Genomic DNA, 20317 nt, shown 5'->3' with positions numbered 1-20317 from the left:
CACTTATCAGCAACTTTGATATGTTGTACTGTATATTGATATATAGTTTTACTGTGTATATATATATATATATATATTTTTTTTTTGGTATAAAGGTCATATATTTTGGTCATATGGATCAATTGTGATGTCAGGTAGCGAACAAGCATTAGCCACTTTAGTATGTTGAATTATGTAATTAAGAGTATACAAGATTTGATGGTTATGCTGTCCTATATTGCTGCTAGTTCTTTCCTGTATTAGATTCCCCGGCTGGGGAATCTATTGTATTTTTGCACTTAATAGATATGCACTTTACACTTTGCACTTTTTTGACACTTTAGCACTTTTTCGGATGTTTTAACCAGTGACAATGTATATATAATCTTTTTAATCAGTCGGATGGATTGTGGTTTAGTATATATAGCTCAGAGAAGCCACGATGTCATTGACTATGTTTATGAAGTATTTGTACAGATAAAATGTATATTGTTTTAATAACGTTACAGTATACAAATGTCGGAATCGGATGGTTTCTCTGAGAAATGTAACGTGGGCATATATAAAACTGTATTTGAACAGTAAGAATGGGTGGCCTTTGGTTACAAGCCGAGAGGCCGAAAACATTATGTTTTGAAATCAGTCTGTCTGCTATGTTTACTAAAACATATAATACGGTCACATGGTACAGAATTAAGTGCTTTGATTGGTGAATTGCCATTTTTTTAAAACTGGGGTGGTGTGCAATGGCAAACACTCGTTATTTCCGGTGAACAAGGCGACAGGGTCGCCGAAACGCGTCCGGTCTAGGGCACTACTGCTGCACTTTATGAAGAAAAAATAAATAAAGAAGATACTAATTTTGCTACCCGAGACTGTTGTCCGTTCTTTCTCCGTGAGGGTGCTGCGTCTCGCGGTGTCCTTTGGAGCGGTGGTATATATATATATATATATATATATATATATATATATATATATATATATATATATATATATATATATATATATATATATATATATATATATATATATATATATATATATATATATATATATATATATATATATATATATATATATATATATATATATATATATATATATATATATATATATATATATATATATATATATATATATATATATATATATATATATATATATATATATATATATATATATATATATATATATATATATATATATATATATATATATATATATATATATATATATATATATATATATATATATATATATATATATATATATATATATATATATATATATATATATATATATATATATATATATATATATATATATATATATATATATATATATATATATATATATATATATATATATATATATATATATATATATATATATATATATATATATATATATATATATATATATATATATATATATATAGTGGTTAGAGGCGGCAGACCCGGAAGCTGAGATCGACCGTGGACCAGGGTTCGATTCCCCGCCTCGGCGGGTCTTGGGCTCAAAATTCCACGGACTCGACAATTCTCGCTCCGGTGCCTACTCGAATCACGGGGTCACACTCTGCAACTCTGGCCAATAGCTTGCTTAATCTCCACTACGGCCCCTCGCGGCGGGATGCCTGGCTTTCACCTTGTGGACACCCTGCCGGGGTTTCTCACAGGGGAATACCAGGACGGGTTCCCTAAGCAAGCGCCAGGATGCCCTTTGGGTGACAGGTTTGCGCTATATAAGTACACCTACATATATATATAGTTAATATATATATATAAACTTGAAAATAAATATTACAAATATTTTGATGTTATTGTGAATTCATTGTATATATTTACTTTAAATGTAGGGTAAAATAAAATAAGTGCTACATCACCATTAAATGAATTTTGAATTAAAACTTTAATGTAAATATATTAATTAAAGAAATTTTTAAGTTTAAATAAAAAATGAATTCCCAACTGAAGGAAAAAACTTTTAATACGCATTAAGAATTAAAAGTGATGCATAGAATTAATTTAAATTAGTTATATTAATTTTTCAAAATAATGTTAGATTACATTAATATAAAAATAGGTTACTAAATATTTAATTATATAATAAATATGTACCATTTTTATATATTTTTAACAAATTATATTTATTTATACATTTAACTATTTTAAATAACCTAACTTAATTTAACATTATTTTCTATGGGAGGGTTTTCCAGTACCAGTGGTTTGTTATATGTAGCGCTGCACTTAGTACAAAAAGATAGGGTACTACGAAAGTGTACGCTACACGTTTAAGCTACTAAAAAAGTGCAGTTTGTGAATCGGGCCCAGAGTACCTATTACTTAAGAGGATACATTTTTGCTACCATACATACTGCCACCCGTTCAACAACCCTATATAAATTCATGCATGCAAAACCAATACAAATGGGGACAGTCAGAAAACTCCTCATACCACTTGTTTACCCAGATATGTACATTAAGGAACACATTCACTAAAAAAGCACATCCATTTGCTTTTTCACTTCCGTGTGCTTTTTCACTTCTTATTAAAGGCAACTGTGTAGTCTTGGTTGAAAATTATTTAGCTTAGAGCAATTTACACAGTTTGGTGCACAATAAGAGAAGATATTTATTGTACTCTAAACTTGGTGTTTGTCCTAAACAATCTAGCTTAAACATTGTGTTTATCTTTTTACAGATGCTGAAGAATGCTTTGAATTAAACTGCCACGGTAAAATTATCAATTTTTCATTTGTGAATTAGACAATTGTTGCATGCAGTCGTCAGTGCAATCCAAGCTGCTTTTATTCCAGAATTCAACAATGAAAATTGTTGCCTAATTATAGTGTAGTCCTCTCACATCAGAAACAGAATTTAGCAGTGAGGCTATTCCTTCTGACTGGGGATTTCCCTAGTTTAATGACAATATACATCTTTTACTGTACCCTGTAGCTGACATTTATGTTTTCAGTAGGATTTTACTTCCGTTTTGCAGCAGCAGCAACTTTCCATCAAACACTACTCACTTAAACACCTAAAGGAGAAACAGGCATACTGTTGTAATACTTCTTAAATTAAAAAAAAAAAAGAAGTACTAACCTCAAACATTTTTTAAGGGCCCAGTATTTTGGCAGTTTTATATGGTAGCATGGACTAGAGCTGTTTGGAGAGATTAATCAAGATAAGTAGACATCCGCAGCACACTTGAACTCACTTAGATTAGGCAAACCTCAGTCGTGGATGAGTATAGGGTAGCATGGAAAATGTTAAGACATTCAGCTGCTGAAAAAACCCTTTATAGTAATACTTTGCTTTGAAGTCTCACTTAAATGAAAGTATTGGAAGGCCGAGTTGTACATCTGTGCGCCCTTTGAGTATTAGACACACTGAATCTTTGCTGGAGGAGCTAGAAATGGCAAATCTTACACAGAGCTCGTAGTCTCAGAGGTGTGCTGCTTTTATTGACATTTTTCTGCAAAAGAAATCAGTGTTATCTTCTGCCCTTCCCGCATTGTACAGCACACGTCTAAATAAGTACATGTTAAAATTCCTGCCGATAGTTCTGAGTGTGATAATTAGATTACTTGCCGTAGTATGAAGTTATGGATTTTGTTATCTGGAGCTCATTTGTAATTTCACCTCTCTTAAATGAAATACAGAAAAATCAAATATGTATACTTGGCTACCAGAAAAAAAGTAGTTTAAAATTGTTTTTTTTCCCCTTGAATAAACCCTTGATATCTGAGGGTGATAAAAAATAAAGCAAGCAAATGAAGAGTTCATATTGCAAGATGGCCCTTTCAAACTATTGCAAAATACCAACAGAAAAGTAAACATGTTAAATTTGTCAACACCATGAACAATTAAGTGTATGTTTTTTTGTGAGAAATTACACTTAAGGTTAATGCTTGATGATTTTAGTCAACTTAGGGTTGCCAGACTGCCCAATATGTGGCAAAATCTCGGTGCCAGTCCTTAGCGTTCATTTACCAAAGCAGTACAATATGGCAAAGTAGTCTGTGTTTGTGTCAATTGAACAACGTGTACTATTGCAACTGAAAACAGTTTGTTTTAAAATGAAATCTCAGGACTGGAAAATGCGTGGCTTAGCAAAAATGGGGTTGTATAGTAACACTATATTAAAAAAAAAAAAAAAAAGCTTTCCTTGCAGCCGCATATCAAACAAGTATTTAATGAAGTGCTAATTTGATGTGACAGCATTTGTTGTGTTAAATGTTACACCGTTTTTTGGATATGTTTGATTTTAATCTGATTTTGTAAATTATGAACTTTTATGCAGAAATTGCGAGTGAACCCTCTATGAATTGTGTAGTCTACATATTAATATTTTTTAGATTTGTAGGTACTCTATATTTTCCTACTTCTTTCTGCAAAGTAATTGGTTATTGATAAGCAGTCAAGAATTGTGTAGCTAGCCTCGAAATTCATTTTCCAAAGTTCGTGATATGCACATGAGATTGTTTTGTTTGCATGTCTCCCCCAGTGGAAATGTTTGCAGATGCAACGCAGCTTTTAAAGATGTAACTCTTCTACTGGTGCTATTCACATAAAAAAATCTCAGAACAATTGATTAAAATTCTTTAAAAAGACACATTTTAATACTTTGACAAACCAGTTAAGAGAAACCCCGCTGTCTCAAACTATTATGATCCCTTTTGTATGGCAAACAAAACATGTAATTTCAGTATTTTACAGTTTAAAAAGAGTTTATTGTTGGATCCGTATGCTCAATAAAATATCGAAAATTCTCTTTGCTGTGGTCTCACTCCCTGGTCCCTTTTAGTTTCATTCGAGCCAGTGAGAACAATTACTGGCCATTTCATAATTATGAGATCTGCAGAAAGAGTGCATATATCTTTAGTTCTGTAGTAGGGGATCTCTGTGTATAGTCATAATCTAGTGAATAGTCCCGCCAATGTGCGTGGACCCCGGAGCAATCAAAAATAATCTCTTAAACTGTCTTCTTTGCAGTCCTGCATAGACACTTAAGAGAGAATTAAGACAAATAATGCAGCCTAACATATACAAGGCTACAAAGGCCACCACTTCATCTAAACAGTGAAAAGGATAGCCCACCATGTCCAGTTTAACACTTTTTTACCAAGTTTTCCTCACAGGGAAAACTCCCCTTCACCAAAATCCTTGAAATGATAGAGAGGAAGGGTTGGACAGACAAGCCCCCATAGGCTGCCATTATGTGTCTTGAAAAGGGATACCGTGCCTTTAAGGAACTCTCCAGAGACCCTCGGTATCCCAGGATGCACAGCCAAAATCCTTTTACTTTCAGTTCTTTTTTCCGGCTCCTGCTAGCTGGACCCTGGAGCATTGAGCTCTCCCTTTTTGGGTGTTCTTTCAATTTTTTTGGCACTTTTCAAGTATTTCGAGTGTTTCACTCGACGTCTGACTGCTTCTTCTTCCTTTTGCTGGAGTTTTTGGCCAGTTTTGGCCACTCTCCTGTCGAATATGCCAGCTTTGTTCGACAAGTGCCCTGAGTGTTCCAGGAAGAAGGCTAAATCGGACGCTCACAGAGTGTGTATCCTCTGTCTACCATCCTCTCATGTCCCTGAAGACTGTGAGATTTGCAGATCCTTCTCCAAGAGGACCCTGATGGACAGGGAGAAAATTTCTCTCCAAGGCCTGGAGGTAAGGAGACATCAGGACCATGGTGGGTCTGGGCATGGAGGGACTTCGTCCTCTGGGGGGCTCCCCAGTAAAGATAAGGCCAGGAAAAGGCACAGATCTCCATCGACGTCAATAGCCTCGACGTCGGCGTCGAGAGGGATGACCACCATCTGCTCCCCGTCGTCCCAGGGCGCCGATCGACCCTACACAAGCGGCAGTTATCTCGACCCTTGTTGCCCCTGGTGCCAGGGCTGGAGGAACCGGCGATGGAGCTCTTCTTGACTCCGGCGTCAACGAAATCCGCTCCTTCCCGGCTGTAGAAAAAGTACAGGGCCCCAGACTCCGATCCCGCGTTCCTTCGATCAGACCCAGTGCCGGATTCGGTGATCGTCACTGCGGCCAGGAAGCAGCACGCTACTGCCCCGTCTTCTACGGTGCCTCCGGATAAGGAGAGTCGTCAGATGGACTCAGCGGGACGAAAAGTCTGCGGTGCGGCTGTTACGTCCATGAAAGCCGCAAAGTGCCACAGCTCTCTTGGGTCGGTATGACTGGTCTTTGTGGGAGAACCTGCAGAAGTTTCTGAAGCACCTTCCGAGGGACAAGAGGGAAGACTTCCAGGAAATCATCAATGAGGGCATGATGGTATCCAATCAGGTTATCAGCTCGGCTGCAGATTCCTCTCTTGGAGGCTCATGGATACTGCCATGGGATTAATCTGAGACGCCATGCCTGGTTGCGTCTGAAATCGCTGAAACCAGAGGCGCAGCAGCGAGTCGCCAACTTGCCGTTCTCTGGGTCGACGCTCTTTGGTAAACATGCGGATGAGGAGATGGCCCGCATGAAGGCGGAAGCAGAAACACTGACGGCTGTCCGGTTAGAGAAGCCAAAAGAGCAGAAGACCTTACGTCCCTTCCAGAGACGTTTCGGTGTCCAGGGAAGAGGGCAAGGTCGTCAAGCTGACCAGCAGCACCAACAGCAGCAGCAGTACCAGCGGCGGCCATTCCAGAAGCGCCAGAGGGGCAGAGGCGACCAACAGTCATCCTCGACGCCCAAAGGCCCGGCCGGGTCTAGGCCCTGAGGGGTTACTTCCTCCTCGTCCGTTACACGCTCCGGTGGGGGGAAGCACACAACATTACTTGGCAGAGTGGAGAAAAATTACTCAGGACAAGTGGGTGATGAATATTATTTGCAATGGATACAGTCTTCATTTCGTCAGCCCGCCTCCAGCGATTCCACCGGTTTGCTCGCAGTTCCAACTGCGCGAGCTTCAGGTGGAGGCGGATACCCTGCTAAGAAAAAGGACAATAGAAGACGTGCCTTTGTCTCAAAGGGGGAAAGGGTCTTTACTCTCTGTTCTTCCTCGTGTTCAAGAACGAGTTCAGGCCCATTCTGGATTTGCGACAAGCAAACAAATGGATTTGCAGGGACAAGTTTTGCATGCTGTCTCTGCACCAGATTTATCCTCAGCTGCAAAGGGGAGACTGGCTTTGCGCAATAGATCTGCAAGATGCGTACTTCCATGTGCCCATTGCACAGAAACACCAGAAGTTCCTGCGATTTCCTGAGGCGTAAGCCAGGGATCTTGCCTGCTATCACGCTATTTTTAAAATCGTGCTTACACCTTAATTTTGCGCATTAGAATTTTATTTTGTGAACTTTTAAATACCCGCACTTCCTGATCTTGCCACATCTTGAACCCTGCTCCCCGGCGCAGACGATTAGGTGCTGACGCTGTGGGAGAAAGGGTTGCAGTCGCCATATTGAGTGGAGGAAAGGGTTGCGGTCCAGCTGTTGGCTGCCTCCCGCCCTCACAGGATATTTAATCAGCTTCAGAGCGCTGCGCGCTGACTTAGTTTGTGTCTCTCCTCTGAGGCGGAAGCCGTGCGTCTAGCCTGCTATCACGCTATTTTTAAAATCGTGCTTTACACCTTAATTTTGCGCATTAGAATTTTATTTTGTGAACTTTTAAATACCCGCACTTCCTGATCTTGCCACATCTTGAACCCTGCTTGGAAACACCAGAAGCTCCTGCGATTTCCTGAGGTGGAAGCCGGGGGTCTTGCCTGCTATCACGCTATTTTTAAAATCGTGCTTTACACCTTAATTTTGCGCATTAGAATTTTATTTTGTGAACTTTTAAATACCCGCACTTCCTGATCTTGCCACATCTTGAACCCTGCTCCCCGGCGCAGACGATTAGGTGCTGACGCTGTGGGAGAAAGGGTTGCAGCCGCCATATTGAGTGGAGGAAAGGGTTGCGGTCCAGCTGTTGGCCGCCTCCCACCCTCCTCTCCACCGGATATAGGGGCCATGACATCCCGTCCGCGCAGCGGGAGGGCGCAACGGGCGGGCCAGCGGCGCGCCAAAGGCAAGCCCGTCCGCGCGGGGACTGGGCCCAGGGCCATGACCCCTGGCCGGACGCAGATCCCCTATTCCAAAGCCGAACTTATGCAGCTCCGACCAGTTCCAGGTAGTAGCTGCCTAAAGCATGACCTGGAGCATATTCCACTGACTACTATCATCAGCTGCCCTCACTGCAAGTCCTCACTACCTCTCCTCCAGAATACTGTCAACCCTAGAAATACGAGTAACAAAAAAATCTTAAATATATCAACAGCACTTATCAATGCTCGCTCGTTAGGTAGGCATAGACAGGATATAGCAGACCTCATTATGGACAGGAACATAGACATACTATTTGTTACAGAGACATGGATGGATAGTGCTTCAGACTCCGATTTAGTCGTCGCAGTTCCTCAAGGATATAAGGCCTATCGACAGGACAGACAGGGAAAGAAGGGTGGTGGTCTAGCAATTAGTGCCCGTAACACCTTTATGGTGAGGACGTCTCCTGTACCCTCACCAACCTGTGAAGCTATCCATTTTGCCATCATGTTGACCCCCTCGCATAATTTCAAAGGAGCACTCCTTTATAGACCACCAGGAGCACGCGCAGAATTCCTCTTAAATTTGAACACAATGCTTGAATCACTAGCAATAGAGGATTCCTTTACGGTCTTAGGTGACCTTAATTTCCATTTCGATAAACTAGACAACAATGAAACACAAGCTTTATTGTCCGATATGCAAACCCTAGGGCTCTCCCAACTGGTTACCTCACCCACACACGAGGCCGGTCACACCCTGGACGGTATCTTTTCTAATTTAAAAGGGATCCATATACAAGACATCCTCCCGCTCCCCTGGTCTGACCATCATGCCATTTTTTGCGCAATTTCAATCAATGATGTTCCTACAAACAGACCGGCTGTTCTTAGTTGTGAGCCTTTTAAGGTTTGGAAGGACATAAATAATGCAGACTTTAGAGCACTATTGGATAATACCTGCCCTATTATCTCCGCAGACCCGAATATAGCCATGAACCAATATTCGGAATGGTTAGGCAATGCTATGAAGGCACTGGTACCATATAAAACAATATCTAGAAATAGGACAGCGCCTTCTGCACCCTGGTTTACGGAAGATCTTAGAAAACAAAAACAAATTTGTAGGAATCTTGAGAGACATTGGCGCAAATCCTATGATTCAGAAAGTAAATCCCGCTATAAGGAGATACTTGCCAAATATAAAAAAATGATCACCGAGGCAAAGAGGAAGTTCTTCAGCGAACAAATAGAAAATGCAAAGAATTCCAATAAACAACTCTACGACGTAGTGAAGCAATTAGTAGGGAAAGCCCCCGATCTGGCCCCCCCTCCATCCCAATCTCTCTGCGACGCTTTGGCTAATTACTTTTACACAAAAGTTAACGACATTTACCTAGCTTTCTCATCCAAGAACAACGCCATTACATATGCCACCTGCACTATACCCCCTGTTTGTGCCCTAACCCAATTTAAAGAAATTACAGAGTCACAAATAATGGATATTATTAAACTCATAAAAACTGGATCGGCTCTGGACCCCTGTCCACCAAAAATGTTCCCCCCTGTTATGGATTTACTAACACATGTAATTACACAAATTTGCAACGCCCTGTTTAAATCAGGGATTTATCCAAACATGTTGAAAAACACTCTTTTAAAACCACTTCTAAAAAAAACGCATCTGGATAAAGACGAATTAAAAAATTACAGACCAATAGCTAGCCTTCCTTTCCTGGCAAAGGTGGCAGAGAAAGCTATGAATCACCAGCTGTCCGAATACATCGAGGAACACCACTTGCTGGACAACACCCAGTTTGGGTTCCGCAAATTCCACGGCACAGAAACGGCCCTCATTAAAGCCGCCGAAGATATCAGAGTCATCAGAGATCAGGGAGGAACAGCAGTGCTTGTACTGCTGGACCTATCCGCGGCCTTCGACACGGTCAATCACTCCATCCTGATCGACCGTGTCGGAAAAATGGGCATCCAATTGGGAGCAAGGAACCTACTTGCCTCCTTTTTATCTGGAAGAACTCAGGCTGTCACCTTAGGACCATTCCAGTCGCCTGATCTGTCTCTACCCTGCGGGGTTCCCCAGGGCTCATCCCTAAGTCTGACACTTTTTAACATTTATGTGTCGGACCTAGCTAGAGTTATCAAATTATATGGGATGAGCCTTACTTCTTACGCCCGCGACACCCAGTTAGTCCTCGCCATCAATAATGATGGAGAAGAGGTGGCGGAGCGCTTCCAAGAAGGCATGCTGGCAATTGGAGACTGGATGGCCTCCAACTGCCTTAACCTCCGTCTTCTCGGAGTTGAGTTTGTCATCTTTGGGAAACTCTCCCCAGGCTGGTCACCCGCCTGGTGGCCTTCATCTTTTGGAAATCTGCCTAATCCTGTCCCAAAGGTTAGGAATTTGGGAGTTGTTTTCGATGAACATCTCAATTTCGCCGCCCACGCCAATCAAATAGCAGCAACAGCATTTCACAAGCTAAAACTCATAAGAAAAATAACCCTGTTCCTTCCGGACAGTGCCGGTAAAACTTTGGTAAGCACACTGGTATTATCTTCACTGGACTACTGCAATGGCTTATTTGCCAACGCACAAATTCGGGTTGTCAACAAAATGCAAACGATACAAAATGCCGCGGCAAGATTGCTCGCCAGGACCCCCAAATTTAAACCAATTGCCCAAACGATCCGGAACTACCACTGGTTGACGATCAAAAATCGTATAAAATTTAAGACACTTTGGCTTGCATTTAAAGCATTACACAATCAAGGTCCGCAGTTTCTTAGAGATCAGTTAACACTCTATTACCCTACTAGACAATTGAGATCCACGACTTTGCATCAATTAATAGTACCACGCACAAAGACAGTCTCCTGGGGAGACAGACGGTTCATGGTCACTGCAGCCCTACTTTGGAACGCCCTCCCACTGTCGATTAGGTCAAGCCACTCTCTCCTTTCATTTCGTAAAAGATTAAAGACTTGGTTGTTCAACCAGTAATCCATTTCATGAATTAGCATCTGGAGAGTCACGCTCTGAGTTTATAGCGCCGAGATGCCTACGGGCATTTGTTCGCGCTCTACAAATTTAATAAATAAATAAATTTCTAGTCAGCACCAATCACTATCCGTACACTGTACTACCGTTTGGACTGAAGTCTTCACCCAGGACGTTTTCAAAATGCATGGCAGTGGTGGCAGCACACCTGAGAAAGAACAAGGTGTTTGTCTACCCGTACCTGGACGACTGGTTGATCAAAGCCTCCACCTTCCAGGAAGCGCAACTGCACTTCAACAGGACGGCCGTTCTGTTGAACCAGCTGGGGTTGCACATAAACATGTCCAAGTCTGTTCCGACACCTGTCCAGTGCCTACAGTACTTGGGAGCCTCCATCAATACTCTGTCAGCAAGCGTGTCTCCTTCGGAGGAGAGACGCCTATCGATCGTTCGGAAGGCTCAGGCTCTCATAGCTGTTCCATCTACAACAGTGAGGACGGTGTCTTCTCTACTGGGGTCGATGGCCTCTTGCATCTTCCTCACGCCACACGCACGCCTGCACATGAGGCCATTGCAGGAATGTCTGGAGGATCAGTGGGACCAGAAGCAGGGGAGCTGGGACGACAGGATCAAGCTGCCCCTTCACCCTCAACAGTCCCTCCATGCTCAACAGTCCCTGAGATGGTGGTGCTCTGCAGAGAATCTCCTCAAGGGGGTTCCATTCCACAAGGACATTCCCATTCAGACTGTCATCACGGATGCTTCTCTCCACGGCTGGGAAACGCATTCAGACCATCTACAGATCCAGGGAACGTGGTCCCCAGCAGAATCCACGTATCCCATCAATTTCCTGGAACTCAGAGCTGTGCACTTGGCACTGAAGGCCTTTCATCCGTCCTTCCAGACCAACTCCTTGCTTGTGCAAACGGACAATATGACCACAATGTATTACCTCAACAAGCAGGGGGGCTCGAGATTGCGCACACTGTCGCAGGAAGCTCAGGCGATCTGGCACTGGCTACTAGCCAGAGGACTGACGATAACGGCTACCCATATGCCAGGTGTGCAGAATGCTCAGGCGGATGCACTCAGCAGGCTGGTGCAAGAAAACTACAAGTGGGTTCTAAGCAACGAAGTGCTAGGAGACATCTTCGACAGGTGGGCACTCCGGATGTAGATCTGTTCGCCTCTGCCGAAAACAGAAAATGCCGGGACTTCGCCTCCAGGTATTACCAACCGGGGACACTGGGGAACGCGCTATGGATCAGCTGGTCGAACAGCTTTCTGTACGCTTTTCCACCCATTCCCCTGATTCCGGCGATGCTCATCAAGCTGTCTCAATCCAGAGCACGGATGATCCTCATTGCTCCGGAGTGGCCCCGACAGTGGGTGTTCACGGACCTGCTTCACCGGTCTCTCCTACCACACATACGGCTGCCGTGTCGGCCGGACTTGCTCGCGAAGTTCGGGGGGCAGATGGTGCACCCCAACCTTTTATCATTTAGTTTGGCGGCATTGGCTCCTGAGATAGTGCAATATGGACACTTAAATCTCCCTGAAGATTGCATGACTATACTTAAGGAAGCTAAGAGACCCTCCACTAGGACTTCCTATGCCTACAAGTGGAAGAGGTTCTGCATCTGGTGCACTTCCAAGCATTATGATCTGACAACCTGCAAGGAAGATGTCATCCTTCCATACCTTTTGCATTTGGCTCAGTCTGGCCTTATTTTCATTCTATTAAGGTTCACCTCGCAGCTTTGACTGCGTATAGGAAATGCCCATCACAGACATCCTTCTTCCAGATCCCTGTGATTAAAGATTTTTTGGAAGGATTGAAGAAAGTGTTTCCTCCTGTTCGGCGTCCTTCGCCATCATGGGAGCTGAATGTGGTGCTGTCCAGGTTGATGAAGGAGCCTTTTGAACCCATCCATAAGGCATCTCTGCAGCACTTGTCATGGAAGGCGGCCTTCCTTGTGGCCATTACATCGTCCCGCAGGGTAAGTGAAATTCAGGCGTTGTGTTGCCAAGAACCTTATACTGTATTTCATGCTTCTAAGGTTGTGATGCGTACTCACCCTAAGTTCCTTCCTAAGGTGATTTCTGATTTCCATGTCAATCAGACCATAACTTTACCTACGTTTTTCCAGAATCCTTCCACTTCAGCGGAAAGGTCTCTCCATTCCCTATATGTCAGAAGGGTGTTGAAATTCTACTTGGATAAGACCAAGGACATTCGTAGGTCAGACCAATTGTTTGTCAATTATGGGTCGGTCAGGACTGGTCTTGCCACCTCAAAACAGTCCATCTCTAGGTGGATTGTGTCCTGTATTCAGTTATGTTACCAGAAGGCTAACAAGACCTTAGGGGGTAAGCCTAAGGCTCATTCTACCAGAGGCAAAGCAGCTTTGCTTCGTAATGTTCCCATTGCAGAGATCTGCAGGGCTGCCACTTGGAAGTCGGTCGATACCTTTGCTAAGCATTACTGTCTGGACTCTGATGCCAGAGCAGATGCTCAGGTTGGGCAGGCTTCGTTGAGAAATCTGTTTGCACTGTAGTGGTGGTGTCTTTTTCCTCCACCGCCGGATTGGATGTTGGGATGGGCTTGCCATTCTATTCACTAGATTATGACTATACACAGAGATCCCCTACTACAGAAGGAGTTGTTTCTTACCTGTAACTCCAGTTCTGTAGTAGAGGTATCTCTGTTATAGTCATAAGCACCCGCCCTCCTCCCCGGTGGAGAAAATGGCACTGTAATGTATGCTACAGGCCTTGCTTTATACACCTTCAAAAAGAACTGAAAGTAAAAGGACTTTGGCTGTGCATCCTGGGATACCGAGGGTCTCTGGAGAGTTCCTTAAAGGCACGGTATCCCTTTTCAAGACACATAATGGCAGCCTATGGGGGCTTGTCTGTCCAACCCTTCCTCTATCATTTCAAGGATTTTGGTGAAGGGGAGTTTTCCCTGTGAGGAAAACCTGGTAAAAAAGTGTTAGACCGGACATGATGGGCTATCCTTTTCACTATTTAGATGAAGTGGTGGCCCTTGTAGCCTTGTATATGTTAGCCTGCATTATTTGTCTTAATTCTCTCTTAAGTGTCTATGCAGGACTGCAAAGAAGACAGCTTAAGAGATTATTTTTGATTGCTCTGGGGTCCACGCACATGGGCGGGACTATTCACTACATAATGACTATAACAGAGATACCCCTACTACAGAACTGGAGTTACAGGTAAGAAACTACTTTCACCTAAAGATGTAGACAGCTGGTGGAACCCTCAGTCAAAAAGAGTTAAAGTGTATTTTATTTGCATGTTAATTAAAACAAATCTACAATTAAAAACTGTGAAAAGTGCTTCAGACATTGGCAAAGTGCATTAGTGCCATAACTGGTGTGGATACTTGGAAGCTTCCCATCGAACCTTCGTACTAACTTTGCACTTGTTCCTGGTTGTTGAGGGTCGATGGTACTTAGTACCAGTCCATTGCTTCCCTTCACTCCTTATACCAGGCTTCAGAAAAAAGTGCAAAGAGAAAGTGCATTGGCCATTGGTAAAATGCGTTAGTGCCACAACTGATGTAATAAAATGGGAGCTTCCCATCCGATCTCCGTACTAACATTGCACTTGTTCCTGGTGACTAAAATGGGTTATAACTGTTGTGTTTGCATTTTCTTTTCAACTAACCACAAGCATTTCACTAGATAGCAGTTCAGTTGTGGGTCGTTAGGTGCAAAACATGCGAACCCTGCTTGTCTCCTGGTACGTACCCCTCACTGATTAAAATGGCATTTTAACAGTTGTTTTCGTTATACTGAAATTTCTTTACATGTAGATAATAGAGGCAGCAGATCTTCCGGCGCTGAACCGCATAAGCGGCAGGTAAAGTCAGCTTTTTCCTTTAGGCAGTGTGGAAGATGCTGTATACAATGTAGCAGACCAAGTCTGTGCTGCAAGAACTTGATTTTAGTGGCTTTAGCGTAGCCCAAATCAAAGTAATTTTGAGCAGCTGGCGCCATGTAGTTGTTCAGAGTCATCCTTCCATGTGCCCTTTTCAAGAAAGATGCCTTGTCCTCAATCCACAAAAGATATTTGACCGTCTTGCAGACCAATTTTTTTAATGTGATGGTATTGTGGGAATGGCCCAGAGCTGGTGCAGTCCCATATTATGCAGACTACTATTGAGGTATTTAGCGGCGGGTGAGGATGTTTGTTGTTGTAGCTCCTTCCACAAATGTTCATTTAGAGAACCTTGTGCAGATTTCCACACTTTGTCTCAGGTGATAATATACACCCTTTGTCTTGCAAAAGACTGTTTCTGTATACTAAATTCGAGCCTGATTAGCGCTGGTGAGGTATATTTCGGTAGACCAAACATAACCTTGTATGATGCTGTAACTGTGAGGTCAAGTGTTCTTGCATCTCTTCCTCTCTGTGCTTCGCTGCCATAGGCAATTGTGGGCAGAATCTTGGCATGTGCGACTTGAACAAAGGGCAGAATCAATGGGCCATTCAATTTGCTATATTAGTGCTTTTAATGAGATTGCCAAGACAAGGCCTTTACATCTGATGCTGTTTTTCTGAACAGTGAAATGGCCACTTTTATCTATCTTCACTCCCAGATATTATTATTCAGATGTGTCCTCTGATGTGTGGCTGATCAAGACTATGTCATCTACATAAAGGAGACATGGTAGTCTTAATCCTCCTAATCTTGGGACATGTGAAGTACTGCGGGTTAAAAGCTGGACAAGGTGGGTGTGCTTGAAACAAGTTAAACAGCGTAGGAGTTAAGACGCATCCCTGTTTGAGCCCTTTTTCAGTTGGTATGCGTCTTGACAATAGTGACCCATCGGCCAGCTTTATCTGCACCTATGTGTGTGTATGCAGATTGATCAGCAGGTTTAACAGAGGCTGTGGGATCCCCAAGCTACTCAATTTGGACCATAAGCTGTTACGATTAACATGATCGAAGGCGGACTTGTAATCTATAAAGCATACGTTTATTGGCATCTTTGCAACTTCCGCTTTGTCCATTAACATTACCATGGTTAGAATATTTGTGGCAGTCCAACTGTTTTTGCGAAACCAGTCTGATTTGGTGGAATTGCATATTTCTCTTTGGCCCATGCCTGGAGCTCCTCTCACCATGGCAGGACGTTATTTCTGACTAGGATTGATTGAATCTAATCTTTTGAAATTATTTGTGATTAATTTCACAGCCGGACCGATGGTTTGACCACGGCTATTGCAGCAGCATTTACACAGCTTCTAAGGATTTGTATGGATCAAATGTGTTTATCACTCTCGCCCACACTCTTTGGAGCTCACGAAGCCCTATCGTCCATGACGAAACATGGTGCCCATCAGGCTTTATCTCTAATCTGATACTGTGCCCCTCTGCTCTCACCCTCACTCTTGTCCTGAGGAAGACCCTGTTAGTAAGGATTAGAATCAACCTACATCATCCCATGGGTCGAAACGTCGACACACCATTGATGCCAGTATTATCAACAGCGCATTATTGCACTGTGACTCTGTAATACATGGCTATGTAAATGAGTGTAATGTATTCTGTTACGAAGTATATTATGATTATGTGGCATTAAATAACATGCCAAACAATTTGATTGTGATACCATTTGTATAAATGTGGTTGCCAATCTCACTACCTCACACAAGTCACCCCCTTCTTTTTACCCTCCACTCAGTTGGGCTCACCAACGTGATATTTTTAATGTCTGTTGTAAACTGTTCTAATTAATGAGCATTAGGTGTTTGGTGTGATTAAATAACACTCTAGCACCATTTAGTTTTCTAATTTGAATTTATTTTCATAAATACTATTTTGCACGGTTTTTGATGCAATTGTGCTGGGGCCATCATTTTCTATACTGGTATACACCCAGGTCCCAGTGATTTTGGTTATACCCTTCTTTACAACAATGGAGCTCCTGTAGTAGCGTTCCTGTGAAAAACTTTGCCGTGTTATCCAGAAAGAGGAATCATTTGTTTGTAGCTCTAGAAGCACGGACGCACATAAATGGTTCACACCTGAGCTAAAAAAATTAAAATTGGAAGTGAGGCAACAGGAGAGAATATGGCGATCTAATTATTGCCCTCAAGCCAGGGCTGCTTACTGCCTAGCTAGGAAAGCATACCAAAAATTTTTACATAATCACAAGACTGCTTACTTCTCAACAAAAATTTTAAGTTCTACCAACAAGTCGAAAGAAATTTTCAGAATTGTGAATGAATTATGTAATGACGACAGAACCTCTCCTCCGGTAGTCCCTTCACAAACACTCTCTAATTCCTTGAATTACTTTTTTAGTGAAAAGATACTATTGATTAAACAGAATATATCCAAACTCCCAGTCTGCGCCCCTTTGGATGATATTTTTTTTAATCCATCAACATTACACTCTTTTCCTCCCATTGATTCAAAAGCTTTTTTAGATTTATTGACTAGAGTCAAATCAGGATCTCCTGTGGATGTTTGTCCCCCTCAAATCATGAGGGAAATTGGCCGGGCCATCCCTAACAGCATGATATCATTGCTTAATAATTCCCTTACATCTGGGACAGTCCCCAGCAGCTTCAAGCAGGCCTTATTGATTCCCCTTACTAAGAAACCTGGCATAGACCCTCTCGACCTCACTAACTATCGGCCTATATCCCTTCTACCCTATCTATCTAAGATTTTGGAGGCTCATGTTACCAACAGCCTTTCAAACTTTGTTGAAGATTCTGGTTATTTACAACCTAACCAGGCAGGCTTTCGGCCTGGTCATTCCACTGAGGCAGTAATATTGGCCGTTCAGAACACCTTGAGGTCTAACGCCGACAAAAATTTACATCAAGCTTTGGTGCTTCTTGATCTGTCTGCAGCATTCGACACGGTTGACTATTCCATTCTGGTCAACCGTGTCGAACAGGCCGGCCTCAGAGATTCTGCCTTGGCCTGGCTGAAATCTTTCATATCTGAACGCACCCAGTCTGTTCGGCTAGGGTCTTTTACAGCTCCTAAAATTAATTCTTTTTGTGGGGTCCCTCAAGGCTCTTCCTTGTCCCCTTTACTATTTAATTTATATATGCGGCCCCTTTTGTTTTCCCTAAGAGAGCACAAAGTCACTGTATATAATTATGTAAATGTAAATGTAGTTGAGCTTATATAGCGCACAGCTACCCGCAGTGGGTTTCCCGGCGCCTGCTTAGGGAACCCGTCCTGGTATTCCCCTGTGAGATATCAGGGTATCCACAAGGTGAAAGTCAGGCATCCCGCCGCGAGGGGTCGTTGTGGAGATTAAGCAAGCTATTGCCCAGAGTCGCAGAGTGTGAACCCTAGAGTCGAGGAGGCACCGGGGCGAGAATTATCGAGTCCGTGGAATTTTTAGCCCAAGACCCTCCGAGGCGGGGAATTGAACCCTGGTCCAGGACCGATCTCAGCTTCCGGGTCTGCTGCCTCTAACCCCTGAGCCACACTTCTCCACTGTATATAATTATGCAGATGACTTGCAGTTAGTTTTTGTACTAAACTCACCTAATGCTGTAGAGAATTTTCAGGCAACTATGACCTTAATTCAGAGCTGGATGTCTTTAAATCACCTCAAATTAAACCCGGGGAAAACTGAATTGATCTTGCCCGGGAAGAGCGAGATTAGTTGGAGCCCACACTTCTGGCCTTCTGATATGGGTCTCCCCCCCCCCAAAAAATCTCAAACAGTAAAGAGTTTGGGAGTGACCATCAACGAGGACCTTGCCTTAAAATCCCAGATTGGAACTGTAGTTTCTTCTGGATTTTTTCAATTAAGGAAAATAAAAAAAATTGCACACCTCCTTACCCACTCTGCCCTGATTCAGGTAGTCACCGCCCTAGTCCGTTCCCACATGGACTTCTCAAACAGTCTCTACCTGGGCTTACCTGTAGGTCAACTTAGAAGACTGCAATACCTGCAGAATCAAGCTGCTAGACTGATCTGTAAGGTACCTAAATGGGAATCGATTAAATTAGGGCTAGAGAATTTGCACTGGCTACCTGTGGCTCAGAGAGCCGCATTCAAAGCCGGATGCATCATTTTCAAGGCTTTGCAAGGCAAGGGCCCCCTGTTCATCAGGCAATTGATAGGGAGATACATCCCCTCACGTAGCTTGAGATCAGCCCACAAAGATCTACTTGAGGTACCCCGGTTCAAGAAAAAGCGACAGGGAGGTAGCTGTTTTCACTTTCTAGCAGCCTCCTTGTGGAATTCTCTACCTTTGACTCTTAGACAGAGTAAGGACCTCCTTGCCTTTAGAAAGGCATTTAAGACTTTCCTTTTTACACAGGCCTATTTGAAATAGTGACTCTTGCTGGTATCTCTATTGTCATGTTTTTTTTTTTCAGCGCCAAGAAGCTTTTGGGCGTATGTGCGCTTTATAAATTTTAAATAACATAACATAACGTGGCCTGTAATTTCTAATTTCCCTGATGATTCCTAAGGAGAACCTCTGGTTCCCACATGGATTCCATTTAACTGTGTACATGACGCCTCCAGTATTCTTCCAAAGTTATGGGTACTCTTGGAGTCAGTAACTGCAAGGGGCTGAGTTACCGGGCGGTATATCGGGACCCTTCTGGAGAGGCCTGAGCGACTGAAACCACTTAGTTGGCAAGGGTTAATTTACAAATAAAAACTTTGAGGTAATGGAAAATATGTTCTAAGGATTCTGTGTGATGACCTTCTAATAAACTTGGAAGAAAGTTTATCAAAAAACTTCCATTTTATTGGTGTAAGCCACACCATTTTGGCTATGTTATTGGGTGTTTTTTTTCTTGTTGAGGATAAGAAATCACTTAAAAAAATCAAACCTAAACATACTTGTCAGATTTACTTTTTTCTGCTGGTACAGCATGTTGATTGATATAAAGTGGCACTGGAATTATGTAGTCCACAAAAGATTATGGTTGTGCTTCTAAAAATCATAAGGAAGCTTCTGACCTAACATTTAGCTAATTTGTCTATTGTCTTTAAATAGATCCTGGAAAATCTCACCACAGATCTCCTGCAGTAAAACACTGAGTAACACAGTTGTAACTGGTCCAGGTAAAATCCCCCTTCCACAAAAATTTACTTATTTGAAGTATGTACTAGATTATAGTTCCTATTAAACAATGTCGACATAATTAGCAAAATGATTTACCAGATTAAATCACAAGTTATAAACAACAACTGAGTCATTTGAATGTGTGCAGAGACCCCGCTATCCCAATTAAGGTCCAGTGATATAGAGGCAAAAAGCAC

At 42.6% G+C, this 20317-nt stretch overlaps 1 protein-coding gene across 2 annotated transcripts in view; it reads left to right on the top strand.

Moving 5' to 3' along the window:
- Positions 1 to 20317, top strand: part of RAB9A (RAB9A, member RAS oncogene family) — a 223902-nt gene that overhangs the window by 184065 nt on the left and 19520 nt on the right. For both annotated transcript variants that reach the window (XM_078657856.1, XM_078657857.1), the window contains exon 2: positions 2686 to 2718. The gene's annotated coding sequence lies outside the window, so the exon portion shown is untranslated. The remainder of the gene's footprint in view (positions 1 to 2685; positions 2719 to 20317) is intronic.

Source organism: Lissotriton helveticus, chromosome 8, assembly GCF_964261635.1.
Source record: "Lissotriton helveticus chromosome 8, aLisHel1.1, whole genome shotgun sequence".
Taxonomy (NCBI): Eukaryota; Metazoa; Chordata; class Amphibia; order Caudata; family Salamandridae; genus Lissotriton; species Lissotriton helveticus.
Note: the sequence above shows the minus strand (reverse complement) of the source record. Positions and strands in the feature narration are given on the sequence as shown.